The sequence below is a fragment of the Thalassophryne amazonica genome, chromosome 18 (assembly GCF_902500255.1).
Source record: "Thalassophryne amazonica chromosome 18, fThaAma1.1, whole genome shotgun sequence".
Taxonomy (NCBI): Eukaryota; Metazoa; Chordata; class Actinopteri; order Batrachoidiformes; family Batrachoididae; genus Thalassophryne; species Thalassophryne amazonica.
In genome coordinates this window covers 70,863,151-70,882,707 of record NC_047120.1, presented here as the reverse complement: position 1 = coordinate 70,882,707, position 19,557 = coordinate 70,863,151, and positions in this window count along the sequence as shown.

Below are 19,557 nucleotides of genomic sequence, written 5' to 3'. Positions count from 1 at the left end.
AGACTTCAACATTGACTTCTTAAATCCTCATGGTCAAATGCATATAACTGAATTTATCCATCCATCCATCCATTTTCTTCCGCTTTATTCGGAGTCGGGTCGCGGGGGCAGCAGCTCAAGCAAAGCCGCCCAGACCTCCCGATCTACACACACCTCCCTCAGCTCCTCCGGGGGAACCCCAAGGCGTTCCCAAGCCAGCCAAGAGATCCAACTAGGATAACTGCGAACACAGCGACACTTAGTAAACTACGTAAACTAAGAACATTTGATGCTGAGAAAAGATATGACATATAAAAATAAGCTAACTAATATGATGCAATCTTGTAAAAGGCAGTATTATACTGATTTATTGGAAAAAATAAAACAAACATTAAGGGTACTTGGAAGATTTTAAATGAAGTCATAAATAACAGAAAAGGTGTTAAAGAATATCCTGCCCTTTTTTACACAAGTACTGGTACAGTTGTTAAGGAAAATAAAGCTATAGCAGATCATTTTAATGATTACTTGGTAAATGTGGGTAAAAATTTTGCTGATTCGATTGTATCTTCTGAACTGCGTTCTTTGGAACTGCATTTTATTAAAACAATTAATAAAATTCAGGATTCAATGTTCATTAAAGAAACTGATGAATATGAAATAATTGACATTGTTTGTAACCTCAAGGGGAAAAATCAACTGACAGTGATAGTTTTGATATGTCTTTGATTAAAAATATTATTGATTGTATTGTTAAACCCTTTACGTATATTTGTAACCTGTCGCTAATGACTGGGAAATTTCCTTTCAGAATGAAATTGGCTAAAGTGATAAAATGATATTGAAATTGAAACTGTAACTGATACAAAATTTCTTGGTGTTGTTATTGATGATAAACTGAGCTGGAAAATCCATATTAATTTTGTTAAATCCAAAATGTCAAAAGCCATTGCAATTCTGCATAAAGCACAAGATTTAATTTCCCAACACTCATTAACTATTTTATATCACTCATTGCTCCTTCCATACATGACCTACTGTATTGAGGTGTGGGGAAATACACTCAACAAAAATATAAACGCAATACTTTTGGTTTTGCTCCCATTTTGTATAAGATGAACTCAAAGATCGAAAACTTTTTCCACATACACAATATCACCATTTCCCTCAAGTATTGTTCACAAACCAGTCGAAATCTGTGATAGTGAGCACTTCTCCTTTGCTGAGATAATCCATCCCACCTCACAGGTGTGCCATATCAAGATGCTGATTAGACACCATGATTAGTGCACAGGTGTGCCTTAGACTGCCCACAATAAAAGGCCACTCTGAAAGGTGCAGTTTTGTTTTATTGGGGGGGGGGGATACCAGTCAGTATCTGGTGTGACCACCATTTGCCTCTTGCAGTGCAAATATTTTTGTTAAGTGTATATATATATATATATATATATATATATATGTGTGTGTGTGTGTGATTGTGTAGATATGTATTTATGAGATTTTGTTTGTGTGTATATGTTGTTATTTTTTAGTATAAGGGGTGGGTATTTATAAGCTCTGCTTCTGCCCTCACCCTTTCGGCCACACAGGACTTTTGTAAAGTTGCTTTGTTATGTTTTTTGTTTTTGTTGTTGAATTGTGTGCCGAATAAACTCATCCATTCATTCATTCATTCATTCATGATAAGTTTATGGTAAATAAAATCTCCCTCTCTGATATTTCCCAGCGACTCGGACCTTTGACATGACAGAACCCTTGCATTGATATCCACTTCTGTCCGTCGCATTACGTGTGGTGCACAGTTATCGCTAAGCTCAAGAGTTATCCCGGTAGCGACCACACTAGTTCAGAAGTATAAGTTACTATGGTAACTTGGTGAGACTTGACGTTAGTGAGATTGCTGGAAGGAACCCTCGCTTAGAAAGTTGCAAGTTGTTAAAATAAGCAAGGATTTGGCTTAATCGTGTTTGCTGGAATACCCCTCTGTTCTTTAAGGGTTTGTTTTGGCAAAGGTGAAGGACTTTGGGGTCAAAGGTCAAGCTTTATCTTTTTGTTTTATTTTGATTAAATTCCAGTTTGGACCAAACTTTGCACACATATGTAGATGGATTGTAGCTCTAATGTGCCACTGGGATCAGCATTATCAGCGTCACGTTTTCTGCTCTTATTTGCACCAAATGTTGCACCCGTATGGAGGTGCATTCCAGAAGTGCCTCACATGCTCCTAATTTCCATCATGTGTGCATGTGATGATGAGATGATCTCCTGAATCCTGCCCACAGGCAGGTATGTCGTATAAAAGCGTTTCCCAAAGTATGGGCTGTGGGCCACTGGTGGACAGTGAAGGTGCTGCACATGGGCAGTGAGAGGGCATAAAAAATACATTTTAACAATTTTGTAATAAAGTATCCAAAAATATTTCAGATTATTTTTTGTTTATGCAATAAAACAAAACCACATGAATACTTTTACTTTATTATTCCGTGCAATAATCTTACATCACGAGATTATTGATTACAGGGATTAATCTTGTGCTGTAACATTACTCCCTGAACTGTATGTCTGTTTGAGGCTTGTATCAGATTTTTTCGTCACTGCAGGTCTTTTTTTTTTATCTGCTCACAGTTGGACCTTTTGCTTTGGTTTGACACACGTCCCTGGAAGCTCAACATGAATAGTATCGACTCGTCTGCTGTGTACATTAACGTCATCATCGGTTTTGTTGTCATGGCTACCATACTCCTTTATTTCCCACTTGCTGTTGCTGAAAGCAGCTCCTGACGCATTAACATCTCTCATCAGCTCTCAGCAGATACGTTTCCATTCACTTGATAATCAACAATAACGGACACGGAAATCTGATATTTGACGCCAACCACCTTGACTTTTACCTGACTGTTTGACATCTTGCTGACCTTGCCAGGGCAACTCTGGAATCCAAATATGTGTGAGTTACATTTCTGGAGAAGAAAAGAAAATTTAAAAAACAGGTTTTGACCCTTGACACTGATGAGTCTCCAAATCTGACCTCACCTGGGCGATTCCAGAACCCACCTGCACATGTGCCACATTTGGCAGATATCAAGATATCAATCATCATTTTGACTTTTAATCACAATGACCTCAACCTTTGCAAAACAAGTCTGTTAAGGGAAATTCTGGGGTTCACTGTCGTCCACATTTCAAGACTGGTGGAAACAAGCCAAAGGAGCTGGGAGGAGAAGACAAACCAACTAAAAATCTGACCTTAACCTTTGCAGAAACAAACCCCTTAAGACCAGTTCTGGGGTCAGCCCACATGCAGACAGCACACTTGTTAAGAACTGACCCGACTGCCTTGAAGGACAAGTGGAATAAAGAAGCACTTCTCAGATTCTAGTGTGATGATGTTTTCATCACAAATGACAAATCATCATTAAGAGTGTGAAAGGTGCCTCAGCTCTGCAGGAAAGACCCTGAACCCTGGACCCTGGACCCCGACTAACAACTCTGGAATGACTGCGGCGGCTGTTTCCGAGAGGATCGTCTCTTAATTCCACCTGGTGTTTATCTAAACGAGGACTGAGCTCGACTCCTTCCAACCTGCCAGCGAACACGAGGTGTAATAAAACAAAAGCAGCATGAAACCTTAAGACAATAATGAATGTTTGTAGTTTCTGACCACGTTTTTATATCCGTTGTTTTGTATCCATGTTCAAAAGAAGAAAAAAAAAAAACAGACAGATGCACAAAACTGTAATTATCACAAATCAAAGCTGCTGTTCTGAGAGAATCCTGTAGTCAGATTTAATGATGTTTCACAGCGACTCCTAGCGGACACTCGCTGGCATCATCCTCATATCTGAATGTGTTTGATTACTAAGCTTGTATAATTAAACATAGCAGTTACCAGTAGCTTCAGCACGGTTTAGGGTTATGACAGTTAACTTGTGACAGTTGGTGGATTAGTGGTTATTGACGTTAATGTTTCGGTTCGCGGTGCTCACCACTGGATGCAGTTGACACTTGATTTTGCAAAGTGTTTGACTCAGTTGTCCGGGCGGCTCTCTAGGACATCCTCAAAATTCAGGGGATCCTTAATAAGTTGTTGGACAACACAGCCGGACTACACACAGGTAGAGTGACAGCTATGCAGAGAGAGGGCGGAGCCAGTGACTTCTGGCATTCCTCAGGGCTATGTCCTAAGTCCTACACTGTTCAATGTTAGTGTTTGCAAGGATTACACAGTAAAATCACCAGTGTAAAACTAACACTGACAGTATTAAATTAACACTGTTAATTTGCTAATTAACAATTAGCAGTGTTAATTTAACACTGGTGATTTTACTGTGTAGGTGTTGGGTCAGGTTGTGGAGATCAGCAGCTTTGGTGTCTTTGTAGGCAAGGAAAGAGTTACTGGATGATGGATGTGTAGAGGATGATGAGCAATTCCTGGAGCAGGTTGAACTTCCTGAGCTGTCTGAGGAGGTACATCCTCTACTGTGCCATTTTCCTGATGGAGTCTGTGCGGAAGGTCCACTTCAGGTCTTGGGAACCTGAAAGTGTCCACAGCAGGCACAGTGTTAAGGATGGGGGGGGGGGGGGGTCCTCCTGGAGTCGACTATCATCTCCACAGTCTTGAGCAGGTTCAGCTCCAGGTTGTTCTGACCACACCTCCTGTCCTGTCTGTGGTGTCGTCCACAAACTTCAGGACGACACCACCATCATAAAGTCTACAGCTGACTTCATTCTAATGTTTTTGTTGCAAATCCAGTGAAGTTGAAGGTTAGAAATCACAGGCTTCTAAGCACAAAGTTGGAATCCTCAAACCATTGATCTGCAACATCTCAAAACAGTCTCCTTTCATGTCCACCTCATTGAGTCACTATTTCACATCTAAGTACCTAAGGTCTAAGTACCTGTGAAAGCTTGTTAGAAATCCCAATCTCATTAACCAAAACTCTAGGCTTCATAAAGCAGTGAGACAGAAGAGACAGAAGAGAAGACAAACAGTATGAGGACAAGGGTGCACCTCTGGAAACCTTTGTAATCTTGTGAAGCCATTTGATGTCCACTTCACTGTAGTTATCTGTGTTATCACAGTCTCCATCAGGAGACATCTGAAAGGAGGCTATGAGGTCACAAAATCAATGAACGGAACTGTTTAAAGGTCCAACAGGAGCTCAGAGACTTTCGAGAATGACTTAAAGTAACGACTGGCTGTTTTTGGTACTCCTCAAAGCTCACATATCAGTCAGGCTCCAAACTCATTTTAACGCCACATTTTGAGAAATGTCAGTCAGACAAAAAAAAACAAAAAAAAAAGCGTTGACAACAGAAACCTGATGAGTCAACATGTTGACATTTCAATGCCTCAAACCTGCATACTGATTTATCAATATTCAAGTTATTGCTTTTTGGTCAAAACTGGAAACGGGTCAACTAGACAGCTGTAGAGTTCAACTCACAATGGATTCAGCGTTCAATAAAGAATCCAAAGTTCTTGTTTTGATGGCAACCACCATGTGAGACCATTCTCATCGCCTTAGACAGAAAAAACAAAACAAAACAAGACAGTAAAATCAATGATAAATGAACTCGCCCACCGGTGAGTTCATATAAAAGACTCGACACCAGATCAACCTGTTTATGTCGCCAACAGCAGGAAACGTCTTTAAGGGTCCGTTCACACAATAACTTGAAGTGACTGATGCTGGCTGATGTAGCAGATTCTCAAAAATCTCTGTGAAATCCCAGAGCAGGTTCACTTCAGGGGTCCAAATCTCTTGATGTTTGCTGATGCCATAGGTATTAAAGGCACTGCGCTGCGGTGGTTTGAATCATATTTATCTAATAGATTACAATTTGTTCATGTAAATGGGGAATCTTCTTCACTAGCTAAACTGCAGCATTGTCTTACAGACATAAAGACATGGATGACATGGGCTCTCTGTTGGGACTGTTTACACAGAGACTGCTACCTGCTGCTTTGGACTTGAACTAACAGTCTTTTTCAAGACTTTTTTACTTTTTTACCTTTTTACTTTTTTTAACTTTTTTACTGTGCTCCAACACCTAAGGAAGACCTCTAACGGTCGAAACATCGCGACGGAGCACTTTTATCAGCTAACTTTCATTAGCGTTGGCAAGCTAACTAGCTTGCTAACGCTTTCATTTTTATTTTTTTATTTTTTTAATTTTTATTTTATTTTAGCACCGTTGTTGTGCGTTCCCTGTGCTGCTTCATGGCCTGTTTGGTGCCTTGATTGGGGCACTCCTTCTGCTGAATCACCTCTGGATTATTTACACATTATTCACTTTGTGTGTTTTTGGGAATCCACTAGCTTAGTGCAGCTACTAGCTCTTAGCTGATTTAGCATGGCGGCTTCTCCTGTCTCTCCCGTACTTTTCTGCTCTGGGTGTGAAATGTTTAGTTATTCCTCGGCCTCCTTTAGCAGTAACGGTACTTGTAATAAGTGCAGCTTATTCGTAGCTTTGGAGGCCAGGCTGGGCGAATTGGAGGCTCGGCTCCGCACCGTGGAAAATTCTACAGCTAGCCAGGCCCCTGTAGTCGGTGTGGACCAAGGTAGCTTAACCGCCGTTAGTTCCCCCCTGGCAGATCCCGGGCAGTCGGGAAAGCAGGCTGACTGGGTGACTGTGAGGAGGAAGCGTAGCCCTAAACAGAAGCCCCGTGTACACCGCCGTGTTCACATCTCTAACCGTTTTTCCCCACTCGACGATACACTCGCCGAGGATCAAACTCTGGTTATTGGCGACTCTGTTTTGAGAAATGTGAAGTTAGCGACACCAGCAACCATTGTCAATTGTCTTCCGGGGGCCAGAGCAGGCGACATCGAAGGACATTTGAAATTGCTGGCTAAGGCTAAGCGTAAATTTGGTAAGATTGTAATTCACGTCGGCAGTAATGACACTCGGTTACGACAATCGGAGGTCACTAAAATTAACATTAAATCGGTGTGTAACTTTGCAAAAACAATGTCGGACTCTGTAGTTTTCTCTGGGCCCCTCCCCAATCGGACCGGGAGTGACATGTTTAGCCGCATGTTCTCCTTGAATTGCTGGCTGTCTGAGTGGTGTCCAAAAAATGAGGTGGGCTTCATAGATAATTGGCAAAGCTTCTGGGGAAAACCTGGTCTTGTTAGGAGAGACGGCATCCATCCCACTTTAGAGGGAGCAGCTCTCATTTCTAGAAATCTGGCCAATTTTTTTGGATCCTCCAAACTGTGACTGTCTAGCGTTGGGACCAGGAGGCAGAGCTGTGGTCTTATACACCTCTCTGCAGCTTCTCTCCCCCTGCCATCCCCTCATTACCCCATCCCCATAGAGACGGTGCCTGCTCCCAGACCACCAATAACCAGCAAAAATCTATTTAAGCATAAAAATTCAAAAAGAAAAAATAATATAGCACCTTCAATTGCACCACAGACTAAAACAGTTAAATGTGGTCTATTAAACATTAGGTCTCTCTCTTCTAAGACCCTGTTGGTAAATGATATAATAATTGATCAACGTATTGATTTATTCTGCCTAACAGAAACCTGGTTACAGCAGGATGAATATGTTAGTTTAAATGAGTCAACACCCCCGAGTCACACTAACTGTCAGAATGCTCGTAGCACGGGCCGGGGTGGAGGATTAGCAGCAATCTTCCATTCCAGCCTATTAATTAATCAAAAACCTAGACAGAGCTTTAATTCATTTGAAAGCTTGTCTCTTAGTCTTGTCCATCCAAATTGGAAGTCCCAAAAACCAGTTTTATTTGTTATTATCTATCGTCCACCTGGTCGTTACTGTGAGTTTCTCTGTGAATTTTCAGACCTTTTGTCTGACTTAGTGCTTAGCTCAGATAAGATAATTATAGTGGGCGATTTTAACATCCACACAGATGCTGAGAATGACAGCCTCAACACTGCATTTAATCTATTATTAGACTCTATCGGCTTTGCTCAAAAAGTAAATGAGTCCACCCACCACTTTAATCATATCTTAGATCTTGTTCTGACTTATGGTATGGAAATAGAAGACTTAACAGTATTCCCTGAAAACTCCCTTCTGTCTGATCATTTTTAAATAACATTTACATTTACCCTGTTGGACTACCCTGCAGTGGGGAATAAGTTTCATTACACTAGAAGTCTTTCAAAAGCGCTGTAACTAGGTTTAAGGATATGATTCCTTCTTTATGTTCTCTAATGCCATATACCAACACAGTGCAGAGTAGCTACCTAAACTCTGTAAGGGAGTTAGAGTATCTCGTCAATAGTTTTACATCCTCATTGAAGACAACTTTGGATGCTGTAGCTCCTCTGAAAAAGAGAGCTTTAAATCAGAAGTGTCTGACTCCGTGGTATAACTCACAAACTCGTAGCTTAAAGCAGATAACTGTAGAAGAATTTTTAGGTCCATATTTGAACTGTGATGAACTATCAAGTGTCCTGATCCGAACTGTATGTCCTCTGGTTGAACTAGCAGGTGTCAACCCAAAAAAAAGGGCTCTATTAGTCATTCAGTCTGTCAGGGGCTTTCCAAGGCCTTTTAGGTGCTTTGCCGCAGGCCGCGTGCAGGGGCCTCAGGCCAGCTGCACGTGTGGCTGAGGCCACGTGCGGAGGGGGCCTCAGGCCAGCTGCACCTGTGGCTGAAGGTCTTTTAAAAAAATCAGTTGTAAATCCTTCATGTTTTAATGGGAGCGTTTGTCACATTGAAATAATGGCCTAACACCTGCTTAGGGTTCACTAGAGGACGCTTCCAATAGAAAACCATGTCTTGGGAATGAAATAAATAAAAAAGTCGAAGGAGGAGCGATGCCCGCGGGTCTCCAATAAATAGACGAGCGCGGTTGTCATCATCAGTCTCTCTAGAGGACTCAGTTTGTCTAAGCTTTGTGTCGAAGGCTTAAATAAACTTAAAAACTCTGTGCATTTTATCTTGCTTAAGGCTGAATTATTCTAAAGTGTTGTGTCATTTTCTAGCATATCACTTGCAATTAGTTTGTGTTATCTAAAAGACGACATCCTGAGAAGACTAAAGACGAGCCGCGACAGAACTTGGCGAGCCAGCTTCAGGAGGGTCCAGGGGCATTCCGGCAGCCTGGGGCAGTCCAGCTCATCCCTCCAGACCGTAAATAACAGTGATCACGACTAAAAGGTAAGCAGAAACCTTTTATAACTTCTGCACGATCTGGAGGAGTGAGTTGGGATTTCCGCCCAAGTTGACAGGTGATATTTTTTAATTGCCTCTTACCCAAAAGAACCTGGACTAAGAAAATTGATAAGAGACTAAAAAAGATAAGATTGAAAATTATCAGGCCTTGTAGATAAAATGCTCAGAAGGTGTGTGTGTTCCCGGGAAAAAGAATGTCTGTGTGAGTGAAAGGTCAGGAATGTTCATGAACTCTGGTGCGGAAAAAGAGTGCGTGAAGAACTAACCTGAATGCTTGGAGAATAATTGGTGTTGAAATTCGTTACTAACGTGCCGGCTGATAGCATGCGCTGTAGGGGTTAATTTAGGGGAGTATACTGACAAATAGATACAAGGTAATACAAGGTTATTTAAAGAGTTTAACAGAGACTGAAGTGAAATAAGTGAGAAAAAGAGTGTAACAGAGAATACGTGCAGAGAAAGCACAAGATAAGCGCCTGAGGGGGCGCAGTAGAAATACCGTACATGATAAAGAGATTTAAAGAGGAAAGTGCAAAGTGGCACCGCTGACAGTAAGTAAAAGAGCTCAATAAAGGACGTCATTTTTAAGAAAAGAGAAAAACTATAAAAAAAAAAAAAAATGAATGAAGAGTTAGTGCAGAATACATGAGAAATAATGAAGCAGAAAATAGTGCAGTAAGGCACCAAATACACGCTTGTGGGGCGTGGGAGAAGAATAAGTAATTAAGTACACAGTAATATGAGTTTTTTATAAGAAAAGAAAAAGAGAATATTTTCAGTGCAAAGGCACATTAAGCTCACGAGGAGCTCAGTAAGTGAAAAAAAGGTAGAAGAAAGTGCAGAAAGGCACAGGATACGCACGCGAGGCGCGGTAAGGCGTAGAAATAAATGAAATATTGTATGCTCAGAAAGGAGCTTGTGAAAATAATATAGTAAGCACAGGATACGCACGCGAGGCGCGGTAAGGCGTAGAAGTAAATGAAATATTGTATGCTCAGAAAGGAGCTGGTGAAAAATAATATATTAAGCACAGGATACGCACGCGAGGCGCGGTAAGGCGTAGAAGTAAATGAAATATTGTACGCTCAAAGAGGGCTTGAAAAAAGTAATATATGAAGTTGCTGACAGCGCCGGAGAAGCTGTCTAACGTGAAGAAGAGATACATGCTTAAACAGAACACATTGGTGTTAAGTGAATAAAAAGGTTGTTTAAAGCCGCGGAGTGAAAAGTGGCAGAAGTCTAGATAGAGATATATAGAAAGTTGTTTTTAATAATTTTTGTGTATAAAGCTGTTGAAAATTGTGTGTGGGAGAGTGGAGAGTAAGCGGGGAGGTGCAAGCAAAAAGCTGTGAGGGCTTGCAAGCTGGCTGACATACAAGATTAATGTGAAAGAGTACGAGGGGGAGGTATTTAGACCCAACAGGAGGACTTGGGAGGTGCATGACAGGCAGAGAGGAAAGTGTGAAACAGAGACAGTGAAGAAAAAGACAGGAGAAGAGTGCTATGTAAATACAGAGAAGGTAGACATTATTTCAAAGAGAGAAAACTAATAAACAAACATAGCAGAAAAAGACGAGAAGCAGAAAGTTAAAAAAAAAAAAATTAGAAGGGAAATAGAAAGTCGGGAGCAAAGACATTAGGAAGTGTTAGGGTTGTAAGAGGATTAAATAAATAAAATTGGTTATAAATCAAAAGAGATAAAGCTTAGATTATAGTGAAAAAGCTGACAGACTGATCAATGCTTGGGACAGTCATTGATGGGAGACTTAAGTGATGATGAAATAATACTCCCAGAACATTACTTGACTGACGGAGACATAGAAACCCAGGGAATCAGGACACATTTTTGGCTGGAAAGGACCTATTTTGACAGGGTAGGAGCAGAACATTGGCAGGACGAACAAGAGATCAATCAGAAATTATGGCAGATTACTAAGGTAATCAATCTGAAACAAAAGAAAGAACAATTCCCTCTAATTAATTGGGAGCTGCTGATAAGACGTCTGTGGCATCAGGGTTTAACCCCATGGCTGGAGCTGCTTTGTGCTGATCCTAATAAAGAACTTAGCATACCATTAAATCATTTAATAACACTGCCAACCGATCCAGGTGAAGAACTGTTTCCTAGGTTGACTCTGACTGTGGTCCCAAGGAAGGTTCGGTGGGAAACAGGTAAATTTTCATATTTAGTTAAAGAAAAAGAAGACGGGCATAGCAGTTGGAAATTTAATCCTTTTAAGGGTTTAAAATACAAAACAGGTGTTACAGCCAGCAAGTTATTGGTCTGGATCAGGACAGCCCCTGAGGGACTACCAGAACACCATAGAAACACCTCACATAGCGTTTGTCAGGGTTACATGGGTAACTCTCAAGGTCAAGGTCGGGAAAGTACCCCGCTAGACTTAGTACTAAGAAAATATCCAGGAAAATGCATTAAGGCCAACCAATGTATGAAAAAGTGGCACAAAAGGTCACATGGGGGCAGGCAATGGCCTTTGGTGGGATCATTTGATCCGGTGATGTGTGAAGCAGTTGCGGTAGAAATACAGAAAAAAGAAATTAAAGATCAGCAGAAGAACGTAAATAATAACAAAAAACGCACTGAAGAAAAAGAAGTTTTGGCCTTGTTCAAGCAGGAAGCACAGAGGCTACAGCAGAAAAGAGAAAAAATGACAGAGGAAAGATCCAAAGAGACTAAAGCCAGTGCACCGAGCTGGGAAGCAGAGCCACCCCCATATAAACGTCATGATATGGGGAAGACAGCTGGACAATTTGTATTAGGAACTCATGAAGAGGACCAAGGCATGGATGTGGAGGGCAAATTCACACTGACACTAAAAGCTCGAGAGCCACAAGGAGACAGGTCCTCAGTCTGTCAAATGGATCATACAAGGTCTCCAAGTCCGAAAGTAAGTGGTCGCTCACCACGACCAGCAGGGGGGGCCACAAATAACAGTGACACGGAGGCAGACGAGGATAAAGAGAGAGACCTGAAGGCTCCGCCTGCACATCGAGGTCCACTGAAAACCGTCCCCTCCCACCATAAGTCAGCCGACTGGACCTTCACAGGCTATAGAGGCTCCGAAGAGTGGCACAAGAGCTTCTGTGACACACTGGATCTGGCCAGAAGAGATAATGAAGAACTAGCTGAGCAACTTCGGCTAGCGAAGGAAAGAATACAAAGACATAGGGACGCAGAGGAAAGAAGAATATTACAACAATCGACGCCCAATCAAGGGAATCACATTATAGAGCCACCCACCCGAAAAATTTCTGGTGAGATCATCATTGAGAGTGCAAAAGAGGCCCGACTCAGGCAAAGACAACAATGTGTAGCCAAAGACATAGCGGCTTTAGAACAGAATATAACCGACTGGATGGACTGCCTGGAACCAGTCAGTCGCACTCGATCTGGAAGACAGTATGGAGCCCGCACAGAAGAAGAGGAGGACGAAGACCTCATATGCCCATTGGTGGTTAGAAATGGTCATCATGTGTATACCCCATGGAGCTGGACAGTGTAGAAGAATTTTTAGGTCCATATTTGAACTGTGATGAACTATCAAGTGTCCTGATCCGAACTGTATGTCCTCTGGTTGAACTAGCAGGTGTTCAACCCAAAAAAAGGGCTTTATTAGTCATTCAGTCTGTCAGGGGCTTTCCAAGGCCTTTTAGGTGCTTTCCCGCAGGCCACGTGCCGGGGCCTCAGGCCAGCTGCACGTGTGGCTGAGGCCACGTGCGGAGGGGGCCTCAGGCCAGCTGCACCTGTGGCTGAAGGTCTTTTAAAAAAATCAGTTGTAAATCCTTCACGTTTTAATGGGAGCGTTTGTCACATTGAAATAATGGCCTAACACCTGCTTAGGGTTCACTAGAGGACGCTTCCAATAGAAAACCATGTCTTAGGAATGAAATAAATAAAAAAGTTGAAGGAGGAGCGATGCCCGCGGGTCTCCAATAAATAGATGAGCGCGGTTGTCACTTATTCAGTCTCTCTAGAGGACTCAGTTTGTCTAAGCTTTGTGTCGAAGGCTTAAATAAACTTAAAAACTCTGTGCATTTTATCTTGCTTAAGGCTGAATTATTCTAAAGTGTTGTGTCATTTTCTAGCATATCACTTGCAATTAGTTTGTGTTATCTAAAAGAAGACATCCTGAGAAGACTAAAGACGAGCCGCGACAACAGACATGGTGGGGCTGGCCAACAGACTGCCAGACATCACCCAAGGAGCTGGGAGATGGATAACTGCCTTAGAAGAAGGCACTGCAGGGGTAACCTTGTCTTTAGGTGACATAAAAGCCTTGCTAATGCATGTAATGGGAAAACATGACACTGAAGAATTAGCAGGAAAGGTTGGACTAACACAAATGATGGGCACTAATCAACATGATGAAGTCCCCTTTAATCGCTATAGAAACTCCATGTGGGAAGGACTGAGAAGAAAGTACCCTGAGGTCTTGGATCCCTCTAAATTGGATGATGAGGAGTGGACACCTGAAGAGTGCCCAAAGAAGTTCCTGCACCGATTCCAGAAAAGATGGGCGGAGGAAACAGGAAATGCATGGAACCATTCTCCAGCAACTGAAATCCTGTTTAAAATAACTGTAAAAAAGGCTCTACCAGATGAGGTTCAGAAAGCCCTAGATGGAGTTGTGGGACTATCAAAAATGAATTGGGCTTTATACTCTGAGCATATTTGTCACCATCTTGAAATCTACAAGAAAGAAAAACAAAAAGAAGAAGATGCAGCAAAATCCCTGACGAAAAAATTGGTGCAGATGCAGTTGGGAGAGCTAACCAAAGTCAAGAAAGAAAAAACAAAGACCCAGGCACCAATGATGACCCCTGTTCCTTCTGAGTCGGCAAGCCTAGCCCCTACGACAAACACTGCTGCCACCATACAGGCACCTGTGGTAACAGCCACACAGAGCCCCCAAGGAGCAGCAGGAAGCACTGCTGCAGGAGAAGTCTCGGCACCAGTGGAGCATCACTATCACTACCATAGCACTGGCACACCCAGAAATGGACCCACCTACAGTCATGGGTGGAGAGGAGAGTCACGGAACTTTCAAGGTCAAAGAGGAGGGTGGCGAAGAGGACAACCTTCATTTGGAAACAGATTCCAAAACTCAGCTCTCAGGAACAGTCAAGCGGGCCCGCCTATGGGACCAACACCCCCAATAGGGGATCAACCCTCTAATGAGTGTTGGAGCTGTGGACAACCTGGACATCGAATGAGAAATTGTCCGGCCCGACCTTGGGTTGGACCCTCTGCCTATTGGCAATAGGGAGGCCTAGAGAAGACAGAGGGGGAAACAGTGGCATTGGCTATTTCGATGATACCTAAGGAAGAGCCAACCGTCACCGTTAATATACAAAGCAGAGATTTCCCGTTCATGGTGGATACAGGGGCAACATACTCTTGCATAGGGAAAATGGGCGCTCATCTCCCCCTCTCTGGGTCTGTAATTAAGACCATCGGCTTCTCTGGGAAGACTCAAATAATACCGTTTACACGCCCACTTCCTGTAACGATTGCAGGAAAAACAATTGAAGCACCCCTGTTATACTCACAAAATACACCTGTGAATTTGCTGGGAAGAGACATTTTATGTAAGCTACAAACCCAGATAGTGTGTACCCATCAAGGGCTGCAAATGCACTTTCCTGACGAAGCACTCACCAACATTATGGTGCTTATGGACATGGAAAACAAGGTCCGACCTGTGCAACCCATGGTATACTGGCTGAAGTTACAACCAGAAAATTCAAATCTTCAATTGGAATGGGAAAAATGGAAGCCCTGGGCAGAACAACACTATGAAGCAGTATGTACACCTAGTTTACCTTTACATGTCACCCTGATGTTCGATGCTAAACAAGAACAAACTGACTATGCATGCTGCTGGGATGCATTGATGAATCAACGGCTGTTTCACATAACCACCACAGAAATTTATTTAGGCCCCCAAGGGGCCGCAGCTTCTGTCAAGCTAACTTCAGCTGAACAACAATGGTATCAAGCGCCGAATGCCACACCTCATGTGACCCTTTTAGTCTCAGAAAAGTATGAATCCCATGACCTAGGTCCAATGGTAAAGACAGCCTCAGAAGTTGAAGAATGGCAAAACATGGAAAGTCCACAAGTACATCTGTCAAAAGACCAGCAGTTTATACGAATTAATTTAAAAGTAAATGATGAGGCTATAGCTCAAAAAGTGGAGCTCAATCCTAGATCAGAGGGACAGATGGTGTTATCGGCCCAACAAGAGAAATTGTTAGAGCAAATACCACCAGTGGTGTGGTCCAAAAGCAAAACAGATGTAGGACTAGTAAAAACAGCCTTACCAGTAAAAATAAAAGTAAAACCGGGAGCAAAACTGCCTCACCAAAGGCAGTATCCATTAAAACCTCAGGCTATTGAAGGCATAAAACCAGTAATTAAGGGACTAATGGCAGCTGGAGTTCTGCAAGCCCATGCAATACTCCTATCTATCCTATCCCTAAAAACAATACCAAAGAGTATCGGCTGGTACATGATTTGCGTCCTATCAATGCAATAATAGAAATGGATGCACCTATAGTACCTGATCCGCATACTATACTATCAAGCATCCCTGCTGGAGCAAAATGGTACACAGTAATCGATCTGTGTTCAGCCTATTTCAGTGTGCCTGTGCACCCAGACTCACAACATTTGTTTGCATTCACATTTCTGGGACAACAGCTAACGTATACACGGCTACCTCAGGGACTGAACCTGTCCCCAGCCATCTTTAACAAAGTCCTGGCTGAAGATTTACAACACCTTGACATACCCAGTACATTGGTGCAATATATGGATGATCTCCTTATTGCATCAGAGACTCAAGAACAGTGTGAAAAAGATTCATTAATTGTATTGCATGCATTGGCAGATGGAGGTCATAAAGTAAGTAAGGACAAATTGCAGTTCTGCAAACAACAAGTAGAATACTTGGGAAGACAGTTGTGTGGGACCACGCGATGTATAGCCCCAAGCCAAGTGGAGGCTATAATCAAGGCTCCCAAACCCCAAACAGTGGGACAGATGCTTTCATTCCTTGGGATGGCAGGGTACAGTCGGCCGTGGATTTGTGATTATGCTATAAAAACTGCACCTTTGCGTGCCATGATTAGAGCAGTGGGGCAAACAAGCAATGCAGCTCTCCTCGTCTGGACAGATGAGGCAACGGGAGCTTTTGAGGCCCTAAAAACAGACATGCAATCTGCTCCCGCGTTAGGTAACCCAGATTATGGGAAACCTTTCCATTTGTATGTTACTGAAAAAACTGGATATGCTTGTGCTGTACTAATGCAGGAAACAAATGAAGGAAAACAACCATTGGCCTATTATAGTACAAAGCTTGACAACATTGAAACAGGATTGCCACCATGCTATCAGGGTCTAGCAGCAGCTGCCTTTGCATTTCAAAAAGCATCATCCATAATCATGGGACATGCAGTAACGTTGTACACGTCGCATCAGTTACATGCCCTGCTAACCAGTCAACGTTTTGTCTTAACACAAGCTAGACGCACTGGATATGAAGTTGTGTTGTCCGCTCCAGAAATAACAATACAACGTTGTCACACGGTGAATCCCACCACCAAATTGACCACACCGTTAGATGGTACTCCACATAACTGTGTGGCAGAGACAGAGAAATTTTTGAGAGCCAGAGAACATTTGTATAATCACGCCATAGATGCAGATCTAACCCTGTTCGTGGATGGCTCATGCTTTCGGGATGCCGCGGGATTGCATGCGGGTATGGGGATTGTTAAACTAAACACGGATGGCGAGACCTTTGAATTACTGGAGTCCCAAGGAATTGATCAGCCTTGTTCAGCCCAACTGGCAGAAATCAAAGCCTTAACTATGGCTTGCCAGATAGCTAAAGATCAACGTGTTAATATCTACACAGACTCAGCCTACGCTTATGGCGTATGTCATGTACATGCAAACATTTGGAAACAAAGGGGATTCCTGAGAGCAGATGGCACCCCTGTCACTCATGGAGAAGCGATTTCCCAACTGTTACAAGCTCTCCAATTACCGTCTGAGGTAGCCATCATTAAATGTGCAGGTCATCAAAAGAATAATAACATCATAGCGCAAGGTAACAACCTAGCAGATGACGCAGCGCGCAAAGGAGCACAAGGAGAAAATATGTTTCCCCTGCTAACCATCCAAGATTGTGCCCCACTGGTTTCACTTGACGCACTGATAGTGGCTCAAAGTAGGGCCAGTGGAGAAGAAAAACGAATGTGGGTTAAACGAGGCGCTATTGAGACACGCAGTCAGGGGCCAGCGGACAAGCTGTGGCGCAGTAGTCATGGACATTTTGTGTTACCCACCAATTTATTACGACATGCAATCATTTGGGCCCACGGACCCGATCATTGTTCGCGAGTCCAAATTATGAACAAACTAAAAGCTGTCTGGTGGTCACCATATATGGCAGCAACAGTGGACCGTTTGTTGAATGAGTGTGAGGTATGTGCACAGTACAATGTCCGGAAGTCATTCACAGCCCCTTTAGCCCACATTCCGGTCCCTGATGGGCCATTCAGACATCTTATGATGGATTTCATAGACATGGGAGCTGAAAATCGAGTTAAACGAATGAGATATGTTTTGGTAGTGATATGCAGATTCAGCCGATGGATTGAGGCAGTAGCCTCTGCAAATCAAGACCATAAAACGGTAGCCAAATTCTTGTGCCGAGATGTCTTTCCAAGATTTGGCATTCCAGATACTATCTCATCTGACAACGGTAGGGCTTTTGTAGCCAAGGTTACACAAGAAACATTCAAACAATTGGGTATCAAACAGAAGTTTGGGTGTGTTTATCACCCTCAATCAAATGGGGCAGTGGAACGGGCTAATGGCATTTTAAAGAACAAACTAGCAAAAATCATAGCAGACAGCAATGGCAAACTAACCTGGCTGGATGCGTTGCCGCTTGCTTTATTGTCAATGCGCTCACAAACTAACCGACTAACCCATTTGACACCATTTGAAGCTCTTACAGGTCGGCCGATGCCTATTCCATACCTGAGAGGACCCTACGAAGGACCATCGCTGGAGCAGCTACAAGACGAATGGCATAATTATCTGAGACAGTTAACCCAAATACACAAAACTATCTTTTTGCAGGTCAAAGGTGCTACAGAAGACAGAGAAGCAGAGATTCCACTTGAAAATCAGAGCATCCAGCCTGGTGATCTGGTTTACGTCAAGGTGTTCAAAAAGAAGTGGGACAGGCCCCGCCGAGAAGGTCCTTTCAAAGTTATTCTTGCCTCACGTACAGCAGTCAAAGTAGACGGTAAGGACACTTGGTTTCATTTAAACCACTGCTGTAGGGTTGGTGGCCCAGCGCCCCTGCGGCCTCGGCAAGCTCGTCTTGGCAGAGCCGCCGGGCCAAGGGGGGAAGCAGGAGAAGCCAGAGACCCTACAGCAGCACCGAGGGACGGCCACGCCTCCCTGCAGCCAGAAGAAGCACCGAGGGAAGGCCACGCCTCCCTGCGGCCAGGCGAACACTGGCCAAGGCGCTCACAGAGACTGATTGAACAAAGACGACGCACAGCTTCAGAGAGTAGTGGATCCCTGCCAGATAGAGCAGCGACAGACTCAGATGCAGACTCAGAGACAACTGGAGACGCAGGCCAACAGACAGACAGAAATACAGACCGACAGATAGACAGGCCACAGGAGACATCAGACTCGGACAGCAACTCAGTAGATTTACCGACAGAAGAACCGCAGGAAGTACAACCCAGACAAAGCACAGATACACCACACATCCCTAGTGACAGCTCATCTAGTGACGGCTCACTTAGTAGCACATCTAGTAGCACATCTCAACAGTCATCAGAGCAATGATTAAGGAATTATTCAAGGGATTGACAATACTACTGGTGGTCAGTATGGGAGAAAATAGACATCCAAAACATACAACGGACTGTGCCGTGGCCATGGCCGCAATAGCAGCTAAACAAGGCATTCTAAACACAGGAAAAACATATAATTTGGTATACATTAAATCAAAAGCCTACAAGAACATAGGAATACAGGGAAAGCTGGGGGATTACATATTAGGCGAAGCCATTAGCATCAAATGTGAAGAGGAGGGAACACTCAACATAGAGGTAATTTGTGATAAAAGAGGATGCAGGGAAACCAAGCAAGACGTAACTGTTACAGTACATGAAGCCACAAAATGGGTAAAAATCAAACCAAGGAAAAAGAGGACAATTAGAAGCCTAGAAACAAGCAGTCACTTAGGGAGATGGGATCCCAGTACAGACCTAGCCCGCACACAAGGGTTGAAGACCAATTTATTTTACCAATGGTTGAAATTTTCGGCTAGGCAGATCAGTGAAAAGCCTTGCATAGCC